The following is a 13,098-nucleotide window of genomic DNA, read 5'->3' as shown; positions in this document are numbered from 1 at the left end:
TCCTCATGTGATTGTTCCTCTGTACACAAATGTCCCTGGTGTCTCTCTGTGTGTGAAAACTTCCTATTCTTGTAAGGACACCAGTCAGATTAAATGACCATCACGATGGCCTCATTTTAATTTAATCAAAGACTTTATTTCCAAATATATTAAATTCTGAGGTACTAGGGATTAGGACTTCAGCATATGAATTTTGAGGGGACACAATTCAGCCCATATCAATGTGTATTCACATACAAATGACACAGAAAAGTGAGAGCCTAAACTTTTATGTATTTTTAGCAGCTATACAGTTCACAAAGCACATTTGTAAGTATTTTTCTTTTTCACTTAGTCCCAACAAGTTCTTATAATGTATAACCCCTTTTTTATTTGGAGATGAGACAACTGAGGCATAGAAAGTCTAGGCGACTTTGTTCAAGGTCATTGGGATAGTAAACTAGAAGAGAACTTAAAACAAATGTATGTGTGTCCATTTCAGTGTATTTGTGTTTCTATAGTGTAGATCAAACAATAATAGGAAACATGATTAAATAATACTCCAGTCTGTACTGGGTGGGTGGGTGGGGGGGATTGAGAGAAATGACCAATGCATTTGTAGGAAATTAGTAAAAGTCCTAATACAGAATGATGATCAGATCCCCAAGCTCAGTATGAATGGAGATTAAAGTAGAATACTGAAGATTGTCCATGAGGGATATGGGGTTTGACCCACTAAAAGGGTTTAGAGTGAGGTATTGCATGAAGTTCTACATTAAAAGAAACTCTTTACGATAAAGATAAAAACCTAAACAAATAAGACCGAACATTGGTTATAGTCAGGATCCTTTACCCAGCTGGGGTAAGCTAAATGGAGAGCACAAAATGAATTGGTACAATCATGTCCCACTAAATTTTTATAAAGTGTGTTTGACTGACTTATCTTACTGAATCTTCATAGCGATCCTCTAAGGAAGTTAGCACTATTATTTTCCTCATTCAATTTTTGAGAAAATTGAAGCTCATATAGTTTGGAGTGCATTGCCAAAGATCACTCAGCCAATAAGTAGAATTGGGATTAAAACCCAAATGCTTTGGTTTGAGACTCCACGTTCTTCATATTACACTCTACCATTATGATTTTTCTTTAATTCTGCACCAGACAGAGATCTTTAACATCATAGAAGACCCTAAGATTCATGAATTGTTTAAATCCAGGTCCTAGCATGTCAATGCTAAATAAGTATTAAAGAATCAGTGAATTAAGTACAAAACGACTTCCATGGATGCCTGCTTGCATAGATTTTTCTCTTTTATTTCATTAGAATATTCTAAACTTATGATAAAATAATTTGAAAAATAGAGAACAGGAGTGGGGTTATCAGAGATTTTGACAAATTTCTAGAAAATGGAAAGCATATGTCAGGGGGGATAATGGTGATATTTTACCTAGTAACAGAGATCAACAGTATCCAGAACATCCCATTGGTGTTTTGTTGCCTTTTCCTTAAATATGAACAAATAAACATTTGAAAAATATAGTATAATACAAGAACAGGTACTATGATAAGGGAAAATGAAAACTAAGGAACTCTCATTATTTAAAAATATCATTTTATATAACAAGTTTTAAAAGGATTGGAAAGTAAAGTCTAGGGAATCTCCAAGAATGAGTAACAAAATGAAAAGAGATAGAAAATGGGAGAACAAAAGGTCATAAATATGGCTGATGAATCCAGGGAGTCACATACCTGATTAACAGGTGTCCAGAAAGAGAACTGCATAAATATAGGGGGAAAAAAATCAAAGCATTAATTTAACTGTCCAGATCTATCTAAAGGATACATCTCAATTATAATGACATCTAATTGTCTAGCACAATGAATGAAGAAAAGGCCATACTTAAGCATATCATTGTGAAATCACAGAATACCAAGTAAGAAGAGATTCTAAAAGTCCACTGAGAGAGAGTGAGCAAGAGAGAATGAGTCGATTACCCCACAAAGAAACAAAATAGAGGAGAGCAATAGCATTAATAGTATTGTATTTCTTAGGGGAAATGAGTCTTCAACCTAGGATTCTGTACCCAACCAAACTATCACTAAATTTTTCTGGTAAAATAAAAACCATTTTTCACTTTGAAGGACTCAGAAAATTCACTTCACTCACTAATTTTAGTCAACTTCTCAAAGAAATTCCTCTATTGGATAGGAAGCCTTTTAGTGCAAGAACAGAAAACATCAACTCAACTAGCTTGTCCAGAAAGACAATTATTATCTCAAATAACAAGAAATCTGGAAGTGGGTGGTTGACTCAATTATATCAGTGAAGTTTTAAGTTCTTCCCATTTTTCTTTTCTGTCATCTTGGTGAGATGCATAGTCCTTAGATGACTCTACTTTTGTTACAAGATGATATCTGTAACTAGATATCACATGCAGATATGATGATAGACAGAAGAAGGAAGGATATTCCATTCTTGAGGGTCTTTTTTTTTTTTAATTGAAGACTTCACTAGAGATTCCTCAGCAAGTTTCCCCTTATGTTCTATCATCTAGAATGGAATATATACACTCTTAACCATTTGCATGGTGAAAAGAGATAATGCAATTGGCTCAGCAAAGTACAGGCTCCTTAAATTGGATACTGGAATAAAAACAAGATTTGTTAGAAAAAAGAGAAATGTGTCTGCTGTGTGCTACAGCCAACCAGGGGTTAAACCAATAAGGAAGATAAGATATGTTGGAAAGGACCCAGGAAAGAAGAAAAGAAAAATCCCAAGAAGAACAATATATATGGTCTAGAGGGCACAGGTTTAAATTGGATTGGAAGGACAGAGGGACCTAGGTAGGACGAATCTATGTGAAAGCAGAATGTGAATATTTATAATTTTTTTTAAATTCGTATAAAGGCAAAAAAATAAAAAATAGGCATTTGAAGTTCCAGACGATGCAGGAAGCATTGCAAGAAAGAACTATAATCCTGAAAACCTGACTTAATTCTACTGTGTTCAATACTGACATGGTCATAATAACAGAGAGATTGCCAGTTGACTTTCAACTTCTAGAATCAGCTCATCAGTGAAAACTGGTTATAGAATGAAAGGCAACTGCCATCCATTCTGAAGATATAAAAGAAAAAGTGTACATTTGAGAAATTGGTGCTAGAAGGTGGGGTGAGAAAGCAGAGATTGGAAGGAAAGAGCAGGGATGCTAATATTCTTACCTGACAGAGTGGCCAGATAAGCAAAGATACTCTTTTCAGTTGATGGAACGATAAGTAAAAAAAAAAAAAAGAAAGAATTAATTATGAAAAGGTAAGGAATAGAGGACATAATTTTGATTTACTAAGATATTTGGTGCAGGGGAAGATAGGGTGAGGTTGTGTGAGCCAGATGCTAATTTATCTGGAATTCAAAAGATAATGTATAAAGTGAATAAGAAGTAGAGGCAAAAACATATATTATCTGGAGATATGGCACTAACTCCCAAGAAAAAAAAAATAGCCAGAAAGAGTTCAAAGTATTTGCTGCGGGGAGGGGGATGGAGGGTAGGAGGGATGGGAGGCTTTTGTGTGTAAGCCCTTTTGATTATTTCTTATTTCAACCATGTGCACACATATCATTTGGTAATTGAAAATATATTGTAAAAAATGATGTATTTTTACTTTCTATCATAAAGCAGAAACTTTCTGTATTATGCGTTTTCCATTTATAGCTGCATCGTGAACATTTTCCATGATATTACATAGCCTTTATAATGATTCAATTAATGGCTATGTAATATTTTGCATTGTTTCCTTGGAAGTCCTGATCTATTTATATATATTCCCTCAGGCTCCCGGTGTCTATCAGAAACCAAAAGCAGTGGTTGAAGTTTCGGGGAGCAGCCTGAGGCCAAAGAAGAAAGTTGTTTTTTTTTTTTCTTCTCAGAAAATAATTAAATCTTGAACTGGCCCACATTAGCACTGTGCATTAATGAAGTTCAAAGCCCAAGCCGACCTGCGTGTCCTTGCTCATTGCAGCAGCCCTGGGTGGTGCACACACACCTTGAGACAGACCTACAAGGCCCAAGAGTGCTCCATGACAGCCTGGACAGCAGCAACCCAAGGCCGCCCTTTGCACTGACACTGCCCTCAAGTTCATTTGAAATGGGGGCTGCCAGAAAGATGAGGCTTCATTTGCAAAGCAAGGGCATGGTTTTAATTAGCCTTTAGATCCATAAAAAAGAGAGGGGTGGGGGTGGGGATAGATTTATGGCTTTAAATTCTCTTCTATGCCGTTTATAAAAGAGTATTTATCAGGTGTGAGGCACATGGCAGTTCTGGGGAGTGCCAGACGGGATCAAAAGCAAAGCATAAAAACCATCCCCTTTCAACATACCTAATCTCCTTCTATCTATAAATGGCCACATTAACCTCACAGCTCAGAAGAGAGATTCATTCTGACATTTTGCTGTCTGAGGTATAAGGAGCAAGTGAGAGGCTGGCTTCTGTGCGCCAGGCCTGTCTTGCCTCCCCTTTGATGTTTCTCTCAGAAGAACCGAATCATGGCCTATAGCGCTGGGGCGGGCACTCCTGCCATTGTGCTGGAGAGTGTCCCTTTTGTAGGGAGGTATTTACATCCCTTCCAGGAGAGTATCAGATGGCAAAATGACTGGAAATTAGCAATCATTCATTCTTTCAGGGCTGTTTAGTTATCTCTCATGTGCCCCACACACTTGCAGGTGTTAGTAGATGCTAATGAAGCAGAAGATATGATTTCTTCCTTCAGAAAACTTCAAAGTTAGCTGGCCAAAAAATGTCCTATCCATAATGGACTTAAAGATTATTAAGATAATTTTTGGTGTTGTTGAGTTTTGGGAAAGAGTTGGCCTTAGTGAGTCTTCAGATTGAGTTGGGTTTTGCCAGGAAGGTGTGATATGGGCGACACCTTGAAGGATGGGTAGAATTTGAATAAAAAGGAGAAAAGGAGAGATGGAGGAAGCCATAAATAAAATCCCTGAGGCCAATATAAATATGGCACGTGGAGGAGACAAGAGCAGAGAATACACGTTGGAAATAACTTTTGGGCTCAGTGGTTTCTGGATGTGTATCCCATCCTCCTGAATTGTGGCTTGCTGATCAACAAGAGCCTGCAAAGGGCAGATTCAGGAGGGATTTTTGCTTCTAGAAAACAAAGCAATTTTTCCATGATTTTTCTGCGTCCATAGCTCTAGAAGATATTTTGCTTTTCTTCTTCCTGCCAACTGGGGATATGCCTTCCCTGAACTAGAGTATCACAGTGTACAGTCTTAAATGCAGAGAAACCCTGAGGTTATCTAGGATGCAATCTCCATGAAAATAGAAATTTTTGTTGAGTTTATTCACTCACTGTTTAGTACAATGCCTGGCACATAGTAAGAGCTCAGTAAGTACTTATTGAATAAATAAATGCACGAAAGCTTAGCCTCCCTTGAGGAATATCTGGCTCCTATTCTGAAATACTTTGACTCTTATTAGCTTGGGTCACATCATCCCTTGTAACTCAGTTTTCTAATCTTTAAAATGGTGGTATTAAAAACTATTTTAGGGCGCCTGGGTGGCTCAGTTGGTTAAGCGACTGCCTTCGGCTCAGGTCATGATCCTGGAGTCCCGGGATCGAGTCCCGCATCGGGCTCCCTGCTCCGCAGGGAGTCTGCTTCTCCCTCTGACCTTCCTCCTTCTCATGCTCTCTGTCTCTCATTCTCTCTCTCTCAAATAAATAAATAAAATCTTTAAAAAAAAAACTATTTTAACCCACAAAGTTCTGAGAATCAACTACCCCTCAATGTATTTTAATTTCTTCAATTGTTCCATACTAGACTCTTGGGAGTTTTTATGTGCATTTAGCTTTCAGGGCACTTAGTCTAATGGAGAAGGCAGAGAAAAACAAAACAAAAAAAACATCTCAAGTCAATGTGATAGTGACTAAGAGAGTGTTTTGCACAGGCTATTGTGAACTCCAGAAGAGCGACAGCTAACTTGGAGTAGGGGTGCAAGGCAGGCTTCCTACAAGTGACAGTTGTGTGAGCACCTTGGTTCAGGTAAGATTTATTCAGGGTAAGTGAGGGCAGTGATACCATCAAGGCAGAGGGTAGGTGTGAATGCCCACGTGCCCAGAAGCTGGACAATGAAAGGGTTGGGTGGAGGTGTGTTTCTGTGTACAGGTGAGCACAAACCAAGTATGTACTAATCTGTGCAAGGATTGTCAATAAACCTGGTGAAGCTAAGTAAGCAGTGGAAGGCACATGAAGCCTTATTTTCTAAATAATGACATTTGGACTTTAGCAAAGACTTGTAAGTCATGTAGGGACATGATCAGATTCACAGTTTAGAAACAAAGCAGTGCAGGCATGTATAGAGGATGGATGGGGGAAAAGATGAAACTGAAGACAAAATTGATGGTGATGGAAATCAGTTAGGGAGCTACTAAAAGAATTTTGGGAAAGATGAGGAGACTCAGGAGCTGAAAGTGTGTTAAGGGGGTAGAAGAGTTTTGGGGGTAGATTAAAAGAGATTGAGAAATGTGGACTCAGTGGTGGCTGGCTGCATGTGAATTATAAGGAGAAAGGTAATGATTTAAGTGTATGACTTAGGCAACTGATCCGGTAATGGTAAATCAGACCGTAACAGCTGGAAATCTCAAGTCAGTGAATAATGTAGCACCCTATCAAACAGATCTAGTTTATATACTCTGCACTGGGGGGAAAAGAAAGGCACCTTTCATACACCCTCAACCTATCCCCTACTGTCCTAAGCAATTCATCTCAGGCTCCGAACTTGCTTCTTCCACCTACACTAAGCAGACTGTCCCACTTTGGAAGAGGGTTTAGTGAGCACCTCTTTTTACCAGAGCATACTTCTTAGAAAACTTACCTTCTACTGAAAGAGGTTTATTCGACTTGTCTCTCTGAGGAAATCTGGTAGATGTATTCGACTTGTCTCTCTGAGGAAATCTGGTAGATGTGGGTCTTCTCTATTTGTTTCTAGTAATCTTTTAGCCATCACAATAGATGTTTCCCTGAGCAACCTTCTGTCTGGTCTGCTCCATAATGCTTTTGAATAATGGTGTTATTAACTAAGTTGGGGACTATGAGATAAGGCATAGGGGATCTGGGAGTGATGGGTGGGGAGTGGGGTGTGGTCAGGGAGCTCAGGTTTTGACCTGTCAGTCTCAAGAGCCTCTGGACATCCATAACATGTCAAGAGGGCCCTTGCCTGCTTACAACCAGAGCTCAAGTCAACAGAGAAATGGCTTTGGAGAAGACACACAAAAGCTACAAAGTCTCCCATCCCAATGTGGACTGGTTGTCTTTCTTGTCCACTGTATATATGTAATCCTGGGCTTTCCTATCTCATCCTGGGGATCTCCTCCTGTCTCTTTTGTTGGTGTGGCTCTTTCCTTTATCTTGTGTCTTCTTTCTTTTTGATCTGTCCTCTCATTCGGGTGGAAAGTAATTGTCCCATAGATCCTGGGAAAGTATTTGGAAGTACTTTTTGTTCTAAATTGCCAGCTGAATATGTCTTTATTCTTGGCTCACATTTAATCAATATTACGGATGATACAGATTTCTGTAGAAGATCATTTTCCCTCATAATTTGAAGACATTTTCCCTGTTGTTTTCTAGCAACTAGATTGGTTTTAGAATCTCTTTGCCATTCTGACTTGAATCCTTTTTTTTGTGTGGATAATCTGATTTGTATTTTTTTCTCCTTCTCATGGTTATTAGGATCTCTTTTGCATCTCCAACATTCTAAAAGTTCATTCTTGATAATGTGATTTTGTGTGTCTATATCTATGCTAGGTACTTAATGGGCCCTTTCAGTCTGGAAACTCATACTCTTTGGTTCTATGTAAATTTCTGGTATGATTTCTTTGATAATTTCCTTCCCTCCATTTTTTCTTTCTGGATCCCCTATTATGGATAGCTCTTCTGGACTGGTTTTCAGTTATATTTACTATTTTCAGTTACATTTAATACATTTCTGCTCTTTGTTGGTTTGTATGTCCTATTTTGGGTGAGATTTTCTCAATTTTATTCAATGGTTCCATTGATATTTTTTAAAATATAGTTTAGGTATTTTTAATAACCAAGAACTCCTTTTTTAACCTGTCTGAATATTCTTTTTATAGGGGCATAGTTTGTGTTTCATTGACTTACAAATTTTATCTATCTTAAGTTCTCAATTATAGATAAAGTTTTTGTTTTCTTTAGCTGTCTGCATTGTTTTTTAGAGGGGCAAGTAGGAGCAGAGGGAGAGGGAGAGAGGGAATCTTAAGCAGGCTCCATGCCCAGCACAGAGCCTGACATGGGGCTCGATCTCACAACCCTGAGATCATGACCTGAGCCAAAATCAAGAGTTGGATGCCTGATCAACTGAGCCACCCAGGCGCTCCTGCAATTTTTGTTTTGATATGTCTTTCATATTACAGAATTTCTTCAAATATCTGATATTCCTTGTTTTTTTGTTCATATTTAAAAGTGATGCACTAAAAACTGTTTGGAATCTTTTTGTGCTTGAGTGGGGCTTGTGGACTGGTGGGGTTCGCAGTAGGGTGATTTGATTGGTCACTTTTCTGAGACTCCCCATACATCAGAATCTTTCCTAGTGGATTAGGCAGATTTCTCAAAGAAGAGTCTCTGGTCTTATGTAGGGGAGAAATAAATCTGATTACCCCTTGGAAAGCAAGTTGGGGTAGGAGTACAGGTGAGGTCTTCACATATGGTGTGATTTAATGTAACACTCCTGTTTCAGTGCAGTGTTTCCACACTCTCCTGAACCTCATGTCTTCAACTCTAGAATGTCTTTAGTTCAACATGTCCGGAAGGTAACTCTTTATTCTTCTGCTAGAATAAAGGATAAGCAGATGTCCAATTAAATGGCGGAGTAAAGATTCAGGGCTTTCCCCTATTCCCACAAAACCTCTAATAAATCTTTCTATTTTCAGTCTTACTTCCACCACCTTTTTCAGAAGTATCTTGTCATCTCAAATTCCTGATCTTTTCTCAGATAGGGTAAATCAGTCTTTTTTTACTGCCAGAGGAAGTTTTCTGTTTTCCTGCCCTGCTATGTCAGCCTAAAGTTTTGCTGTTCCCTACTTTGCATCTCCTTGTGATATGTCAGTTATATCTCAGACTTAACATTCTAATACCAAACTCTTCATTTCTTCCCCACCCAGACCTGCTGCTCCCACATCCTCATATCAGGAAATGACATAATCAATCACCAAGTTGCTGAGATATTCTTAATTATTTTCATTCTTTTACCTTCCTATTCAATCCATCAGCACATCTATTGACTTTACCTTCAAAGTATATTTCAATTCTGACTTTTCATTACCTTTACAACTATTGACCTGGACCAACCTAGTATTATCTCTCACTTGGATTACTCATAATTGTTAATTCCATTTTTTTTTTTTTTGCCCTGCTAAGAATATTCTCTACATAGCAGACAGAGTGATCTTTTAAAGTCTAAATCTGTTCATACATTTCCATTGTTCGAAGTACGCCACTGATTTTCCTTTATCTTTAGAATAAAATCCAAGAGTCTCTCCTTAGCATTATATGCCCTGTCTATCCAAATTCTATCTCCCACCATGACCTCTTGTTCTTACTGCTCTCAGCCATACTAACCTTCACTTCTACTGAAGATACTGAGCTTCTCTTGTCCTCAAGACCTTTTGCTTGCTGGACCAGCTACCTGAAATTCTCGTCCTACAGATATTGTGATTCTGAAATAACAACTATTTCCATTTTCTATCTCCACAGCATAAGTTTCTCAATTCCAAAATCTGCTTTATCTATTGCTGTGTCAAAAATAGGCCCGGCACATAGTAAGCGCTCAATAAATATTTGTGGAATGAATTATTGAAACTCCAATTTAGTGGAGTTTCCAGTGGACGTGTCAATAAATGCATGCATTCAAATAGTCATCTTTAACTGGTACGTGAACATTTTTTAAATACAGGAGATAATTAAATTACTAAGGAGCTATAACTTCAGCTTCTATTTGAACACCTCAAATCATAAAAATTCACCATCTCAGAGGCAGTGAATTCTACCTTTAGGGAGAGCTCATAATTTTTAAAAATTATGTTCAGCTTAAAACTCAACAACAACAACAACAACAAAAACAAGCAACCTGATTAAAAAATGGGCGAAGGACTTGAATAGACATTTCTTTAAAGAAGATAATATAAAGGGCCAATAAGCCCATGAAAAGAGGATCCACATCATTAAATTCAGGAAAATACAAATCAAAATCATAATGAGATACCACCTCACACTCACTAGGGTGATTACTATTAAGAAAAACAGAGAATAGCAAATGTGATGAGGAGTTAGAGAAATTGGAACCCTTGTACACTGTTGGTAGGAATGTAAAAATGGTACAGCTGTTTTGGAAATAGTATAATGGTTTCTTAAAAAATTAAACATAGAATTATCATATGATCCAACAATTCCACTTCTGGGTATATACCCAAAGAAAAGAAAGCAGGGGCTCAAACAGATATTAGTACAGCCATGTTCATAGCAGCATGATTCACAATAGATTAAATGTGGAAGTAGGCTCATGGTGATTGATGGATGAATGGACAAACAAAATGTTGTACATACAATGGAATATCATTCAGTCTTAAAAAGGAATGAAGTTATGATACGTGCTACAACATAGATGAAACTTAGGGACATTTTGCTAAGTGAAGTAAGCCAGTCACAAAAGGACAATTATTGTGTGATTCCAATTATATGAGGTCTCTAGAGTAGTCAAATTCATAGAGACAGAAAGTTGAATGGTGCTGCCAGAGGCTGGGCGAAAGATGGAATGGGAAGTTATTATTTCATGGGTTCAAAATTTCAGTTTGAGAAGATGAAAACAATCTGGAGATGGGTGGTGGTGACGGTTGCACAACAAGTAAATGAACTTAAAGCCACTGAACTGTACACTTAAAGTGATTAATATGATAAAGTTTGTTATATGTATTTTACCACAGTTTTAAAAAAAACCTGTGTCCAGCACCTGGGTGGCTCAGTCAGTTAAGCGTCTGCCTTTGGCTCGGGTCATGATCTCAGGGTCCTGGGATCGAGTCCTAAATCGGGCTCTCTGCTCTGTGAAGAGCCTGTTTCTCCCTCTCCCCCTGCTCTTCTCTCTCTCTCTCTCTCTGTCTGTCAAATAAATAAATAAAATCTTAAAAAAAAATAAGATTTTTTTTAACCTGTGTCCAGCTAAAATAGGCCAACCAGAAAATTTTATCTAAAGGACCTTTTTAGCCACAGGAGGAAACTCTGATAATAATAGTGGGAACATTGAAAGACACCAGTGATGGATCAGAAGATTCCAAATCTTCTCTTTGTCAGACTCGTCTTCCCACTCAAGTGCCCGTAACCTTTTCTCCACGACCTGGCTCCTCATTGCCCTTCTCTGTCTGTCATCCTCTTTGGGAAGAGCAGAGAACCCCAAATTCAGCAATATTTAATAGCAACAAGTAACGTTCTCAGTGTTTCTTTTATGAAAATATTAAGTTCCTTGAGATGTTATAAGATATTTTTTGGAAATAATGGATTTCATGGTCGAATGAGCTAAACAGTTACTGTTTTTGCAGGATTTTGCCAGGCATTTAATTGGCTAATGCACATTGTCAGTTTCCAAGAACAGGAAGAATATTCAGAGCTTCTCTAGCATTTTTGGTCACGGCCTTCTATCTCAGCAGTTTCCCATAGAACATCATTTGGGGAAGTTGTCACTAGTGCAGTTGTTAACTGTTGTGTTTGCTGAGTCCCATAAGTTCATGAGTTGTTTTTTTTTATAAAGATTTTATTTATTTATTCATGAGAGACAGAGAGAGAGAAGCAGAGGGAGAAGCAGACTCCCCGCCGAGCAGGGAGCCCGATGCGGGACTCGATCCCAGGACCCTGGGATCATGACCTGAGCCGAAGGCAGACGCTTAACCATCTGAGCCACCCAGGTGCCCCAAGTTCATGAGTTTTTATAAGTGTGTGCTGCAAGCACAAGATTGACCTCTGGTTTTAGGCTATGGAGTGTTTCAGTTCTTGAAAAGAATTTCCCTGAATTGTCCTTTGAGAAAGTCAACGTGGTTTCTTCTGATATGGTACAGAAACATATGCTTTGCACACATGAAAGATGCTGCCACCCAAAATAGACTCTTGCCAAGCTCTAAGATCATCTCACTTGAGTGCCACAAATCATGCTTTGAATTTTCCCAAGGCTCTGGAAGCTCACAACTTTTATATACAGGTCTGTAATTTCTTATTCAAAATCCAAAATTGCCAGATGTGTCTTGCAACTGGGGATTTTGTAAATTTTAGAAATATAATATAATGCTATGCCATTATGGTATATCTCTGCAAGGTCTGGACCCCCACCCTATAAACAAATGCAAAAGTATTAGCTGAATATTCATACTCACTCAGATAAATAAAGACTATAGATAAACATATCAGTCTATATCAGCTTTTTCAAAAGATTTTATTTATTTATTTGAGAGTGAGAGAGAGAGAGCACAAGCACAAGGAGGGGCAGAGGGAGAAACAGACTCCCTGCTGAGCTCGGAGCCCAGTGCAGGGCTCAATCTCAGGACCCTGAAATCATGACCTGAGCTGAAATCAAGAGTTGGACGCTTAACCAACTGAGCCACCCAGGCACCACTACATCAGCTTTTGTTGACAAATGAGTTTCAGTGACTCAGTAAGAATAACTTTTAGTTTCAGAGTATTTTGAATTTTGGATTTTGGAATGGTGAATAAGGGATTATAGGCATGCTAGTGAAAACAAGGCCAGGGGTAATGCCAACAGACTTTTGCTAACAACAGGCTCCCATATTTTTCAATATTCTAATCTTTGGAGGTACCGTGGAGAAGTTGCAATAGAGAGAACCCTTAAGGAATAAGGGCAAGGATAATTGCTCTTAAGCCTACATTCCCTGGTCCCTCCTGCTTGACTCGCTCTAATATAGTCCTTGACAGATGAACTTATTTGTGTTAACCTGCCAACTTCAACTGACGAAGGTGGAAACCTCCACATTATTGGAAAACAAAACAAAACAAAACAAAACAAAACAAAACAAAACAAAACAAAA

Source organism: Mirounga leonina, unplaced genomic scaffold (assembly GCF_011800145.1).
Source record: "Mirounga leonina isolate KUSES-001 unplaced genomic scaffold, KU_Mleo_1.0 Mir_153, whole genome shotgun sequence".
Taxonomy (NCBI): domain Eukaryota; kingdom Metazoa; phylum Chordata; class Mammalia; order Carnivora; family Phocidae; genus Mirounga; species Mirounga leonina.
Note: the sequence above shows the minus strand (reverse complement) of the source record.